Source organism: Corythoichthys intestinalis, chromosome 13, assembly GCF_030265065.1.
Source record: "Corythoichthys intestinalis isolate RoL2023-P3 chromosome 13, ASM3026506v1, whole genome shotgun sequence".
Classification (NCBI taxonomy): Eukaryota; Metazoa; Chordata; class Actinopteri; order Syngnathiformes; family Syngnathidae; genus Corythoichthys; species Corythoichthys intestinalis.
Window position 1 is genome coordinate 37,258,441 of NC_080407.1, and position 5,527 is coordinate 37,263,967.

The 5,527-nt window shown below is 40.6% G+C and overlaps 1 pseudogene; it reads right to left on the reverse strand.

The window, feature by feature from the left end:
- Window positions 1-1,401: 1,401 nt before the first annotated feature.
- On the reverse strand, window positions 1,402-4,142 carry LOC130928660 (gastrula zinc finger protein XlCGF57.1-like; annotated as a pseudogene).
- Between the last annotated feature and the right edge of the window lie 1,385 nt (window positions 4,143-5,527).

The following is a 5,527-nucleotide window of genomic DNA, read 5'->3' on the forward strand; positions in this document are numbered from 1 at the left end:
AAGTGGTATTTGCCATGTGGCAAAATGGATTTTGCCATGTAGCTTTTTTTTGCCATATGGAAAAATGGATTTTGCCATGTGGCATTTTTTTTTTTTTGCCATGTGGCATTTTTCTGTCATGTGGCAAAATGTTTTTGCCATGTGGCATTTTTTTTTTTTTTTGCCGTGTGGAAAAATGGATTTTGCCATGTGGCATTTTTTTACCATGTGGCAAAATTGATTTTGCCATGTGGCATTTTTTTTGCTGTGTGGAAAAATGGATTTTGCGATGTAGCTTATTTCTTGCCATGTGTCAAAATTGATTTTGCCATGTGGCAATTTTTTTTGCCAGGTGGCATTTTTTTTTTTTGCCATGTGGCATTTCTTTTGCCTGGTGGCAAAATAGATTTTGCCATGTGACATTTTTTTGCCATGTGGCAAAATGGATTTTGTCATGTGGCATTTTTTTGCCATGTGGCAAAATGGATTTTGCCATGTGGCATTTTTTTGCCATGTGGTAAAATGTATTTTGCCATGTAGCATTTTTTTTGCCATGTGGCAACATTTTTTTGCCATGTGGCAAAATTGATTTTGTCATGTGGCATATTTTTGCCACGTGTCAAAATGGATTTTGCCATGTGGCAAAATTTTTTTGCCATGTGGCAAAATGGATTCTGCCTGGTGGCAAAATGGATTTTGCCATGTGACATTTTTTTTGCCATGAGGCAAAATGGATTTTGCCATGTGGCAAAAAATTTTTGCCATGTGGCAAAATGGATTTTGCCATGTGACATTTATTTTGCCATGAGGCAAAATGGATTTTGCCATGTAACATTTTTTTGCCATGTGGCAAAATGGATTTTGCCATGTGGCATTTTTTTGCCATGAGGCAAAATGGATTTTGCCATGTGGGAAACTTTTTTTGCCATGTGACATTTTCTTGCCATGTGGCAAAATCCATTTTGCCATGTTGCATTTTTTTTGCCATGTGGCCTTTTTTTTTTACCATGTAGCAAAATGGATTTTGCCTGTTGGCAAAATGGATATTGCCATGTGACATTTTTTTTGCCATGAGGCAAAATGGATTTTGCCATGTGACATATTTTTGCCATGTGGCTAAATGGATTTTGCCATGTAGCATTTTTTTGCCATGTGGCAATTTTTTTCTGCCATGTGGCATTTTTTTGCCATGTGGCAAAATGCTTTTGGCCATGTGGCAAAATGGATTTTGCCATGTGGCAAAATGGATTTTGCCATGTGGCAAAATGTTTTTGTCATGTGGCAAAATGTTTCTGCCATGTGGCAAAATGTTTCTGCCATGTGGCATTTTTTTTTTTTTTTTTGCCATATGGCAAAAAAAAAATTGGCATCGAGTCATTGGCTTTCTGGTAATCAATCCAAGCAGTGCACAGTTTTGTACGTTTGGTGTTACAGTCTCAGGCAACAGTTCTGTCCTCCTTCAGTTTCTCTCCCCTAACACACTTGATTCTTTCAGGTGTGTTGGAGGAGGGAGACATGGAAAACACAATAGAAAAAGTGGACCCGAGGTGCAAATTCGGTGAACCCTGCTCTAAGTTCTTACACTTTAGTTGCAGATTCTTTAAAATTAGCAGTAACAGTTAATAAAAAACTGGAAAAACAAGTCAACAAAATCGTGAAAAGAATCGGGAACGAACAATTTGATTTTTTTTTATTTGCCAGATCATCCTGGCCGAGGTTAACGCGACTTAACTTCATCTAAATTCATATTCATTGTAAATCAGGTGAGCCAGTTCTTTTGAAAACCGTGCGAATACAATTCACACAAGGAACCAAAAAAGCACATGCATAGCACCAAAACTGCAAAACCACAAAAAAATTTGAGGAAGGTCCACAATTGTCTTGCATGCTCAAACTGATGAAGCCAGCATAGATGAAAGGCAAAACTGTCATTGGCCACTGTTTCTTACACCAACACACACATACGTCTCTTAACCTGATCCTTCTGATTGAATCGTTGACCACAAACTGAGGAAAACAGGTTTTTCACCAGTGTGGGTTCTTATGTGTTGTATTATGCTTGCCTTAGAGAGAATATAACCACAGATTGAGCAGGAAAAGGTTATTCTCCAGTGTGGGTTTTAGGTTTTCCTCCAGTGTGGGTTCTTGTGTGTTTTGTTAGGTATCTCTTTGTAGTGAATATTCTACCACAAACCTAGCAGGAAATACGTTTTTCTCCGGTGTGGGTTCTTGTGTGTGTTTTCAAGGGTTCATTTTGACAGAATTTTTTACCTCAAACTGAACAGGTAAAAGGTTTTTAGCCAGTTCGGGTTCTCGTGTGTTTTGTTAGGTATCTCTTTGTAGAGAATATTCGACCACAAACTGAGCAGGAAAAACGTTTTTCTCCGGTGTGGGTTCTTGTGTGTGTTGTTAAGTAGTTCTTGCAACTGAATCTTTTGTCACAAACTGAGCAGGAAAAAGGTTTTTCTCCAGTGTGGGTTCTTGTGTGTGTTTTCAAGCGTTCATTTTGACTGAATTTTTTACCACAAACTGAGCAGGAAAAAGGTTTTTCTCCAGTGTGGGTTCTTGTGTGTGTTTTCAAGCGTTCATTTTGACAGAATTTTTTACCACAAACTGAACAAGTAAAAGGTTTTTCGCCAGTGTGGGTTCTCGTGTGTTTTGTTAGGTATCTCTTTGTAGAGAATATTCGACCACAAACTGAGCAGGAAAAACGTTTTTCTCCGGTGTGGATTCTTGTGTGTGTTGTTAAGTAGTTCTTGCAACTGAATCTTTTGTCACAACCTGAGCAGGAAAAAGGTTTTTCTCCAGTGTGGGTTCTTGTGTGTGTTTTCAAGCGTACATTTTGACTGAATTTTTTACCACAAACTGAGCAGGAAAAAGATTTTTCTCCAGTGTGGGTTCTTATGTGTACTTTGAGGTCACTATTTTGACTGAATCCTTGGCTGCAAACTGAACAGGTAAAAGGTTTTTCGCCAGTGTGGGTTCTCGTGTGTTGTTTTAGGGTTCCCTTTAGAGAGAATCGTTAGCCACAAACTGAGCAGGAAAAAGGTTTTTCTCCAGTGTGGATTCTTGTGTGTTGTTTTAAGTGTTCCGAGAGAATCCTTGGCCACAAACTGAGCAGGGATAAGGTCTCTCTCCAGTCTGGGTTCTCGTGTGTATTTTTAGGGCGCTCTTGCAACTGAATCTTTGGTGACAAACAGAGCACGAAAAAGGTTTGTCTCCACCGTGGGTTGTTTTGTGATCATTTAAGTCTTGCTTCTGAGCGAATCTTTGACCACAAACTGGGCAGGAAAAAGGTTTTTCCCCAGTGTGGGTTCTGGAGTGTATTTTTAGGCCGCTCTTCCAAATGAATCTTTGGTCACAAACTGAGCAGGAATAAGGTTTTTCTCCAGTGTGGGTTCTTGTGTGTCTGTCCAATTTTCTTTTGCAAGTGAATTTTTTTACCACAAACTGAGCAGGAAAAAGGTTTTTCTCCAGTGTGGGTTCGTGTGTGTTTTCAAGTGTTGCATTTGAGAGAATCTTTGGTCACAAACTGAGCAGGAATAAGGTTTTTCTCCAGTGTGGGTTCTTGTGTGTCTGTCCAATTTTCTTTTGCAAGTGAATTTTTTACCACAAACTGAGCAGGAAAAAGGTTTTTCATCGTGGTTCCTCTTTTGCCTACGACAGTTACACTTACTAATAAAGGTTTTCCCACAATGAGAGCTTTTGCGTTTGTTGTCACTGTCAACTTTCATATGAACTTCAATACTGTCAGGCAAGTGTGACATGGCGTCTTCGTTATCTGATAGCGGAGCGGTGAAGCTGTCCACTTGCAATCCTGTTGACCTGCTGCTGCCGCTTGGAGGCTGTGCTCCTCTTCTAGTCTCACTCAGGCCCTCTGCACTCTTCAATGGCTCACCAGTTGGCCTGGTGATATCGTCCTCCTCTTTAACATACGGCTCTACCTTTAACGTAAGTTCTACCTCCTCCTTTTTGATTGATATTTGCTCTTCTCTCTTTTGCTGTCGAGAGTCATTTGGCTCTTCCTTTTTTATTTGCGGGTGCTCTACTTCCTCTTTAACGTCCAGAGACTCTGACTCCTGCTGCTCAGGACCAAAATATTTTCTGAAACCTACAAGACACAATAGAGACAAATTATGAACAAACAAAAAAATCAATAACATATTGAATGAACATTAACTCATTCACTCCCAGCCATTTTCACCGGAGCAAACCGGTTCGCTCACGGCTGTTTTAGTGGATTTTGAATGATTTTGCATGGCCCACAGAAAATTCTGTTCTATTGCTATATAAACATGGAACCCACCAAAAGAAAGATTAGACTCTTTTCTTTCAGTAAGAATTTTTTTTTAGTTCATATCCTTTTCCATTCTTTAGAAATCAGCGTTAGAAAATAGCTTAGTTTGAACAATTTTCCAATTTCTGATGAAAAAACTGAAATTGAGCTTTTTGTGAAAGCATACATTTCAAACATAACTTTGACTTTAACAGGGCAATTTTTTGCTTTAGTTACATCCCAAACATCTGAATAATGTTTTACTTCTACAAAATAACATAAACAACAAGACAAATAGAGCTTTTGATAGCAAAGTAACAATTTATTTACAATAAAAGAGATGACGCTGTTGTGACTGCGACAGCCGGGGTAAACTTTTCCCTCATCGCCGCCTGTCTCATCAAGATGGATTTTTTTTTGTCTTTCTTTTGTGGTGACCACTGCCTCGTGGCAGAGTTCGCCTGGGGAACTTGTGTGCCTGGGGGGAACTGGTTTGGCCGTGCGCGTTTCCGGCTGAGTCATGGGACACTGGAGGGTGCGGGGGATGCGAGCGGCCGAGCACGGTGGCGTGGGGTCTGCTAAGCGAGCAGCACCGACTCACCGGCATCGTCCGCTGCACTGGTGGTCCCGGTCGTTCTGCTCGGTCATCCAGCGCCTGGCATCCCGGGCGTCCTCCCGGTTGTTCTGCTCTGTCGTCCACCGGCTGGCATCCTGGACGTCCATTCGGTCATCTTCCACCGGCGCCCCGGCCGTGCGGCCCAGCCGTTTGTTCCGTTGAATCGGGTTGCAGGTCTTAACAAATGCGCTACTGCCCTCCAGTGGCCAGTTTTATTGCTTTAAAATGGATTTTTAGCCTTTTGCATTGGAGCTAAGTTGTATCAGAACCTAGAGATGTCTCTTGTGGTAAAAAAGACTTAAAAGATGTATAAATACGTCTTTGGGACACTGAAACAATTAAAATAGAATGTATTTATACGTTTTGGGGAGCAAATGAGTTATGCAAAAATATTGCGGTATCACGGTACTGAAATTATAGCTCTAAAATGTGTTATTCTGAGATGGGTTAAAAAATAATGAACATCAGCGCAACATGTGCAAATTGGAACATCAACATGAATACAATGTTAAAATAAATCTATAAAATAAATAACTGAAATATTTTAAACTGAGGGCGGCACGGTGGCTGAGTGGTTAGCACGTCTGCCTCACAGTTCTGAGATCAAGGGTTCAATCCCGGGCTTCGGCCTTCCTGTGTGGAGTTTGCATGTTCTC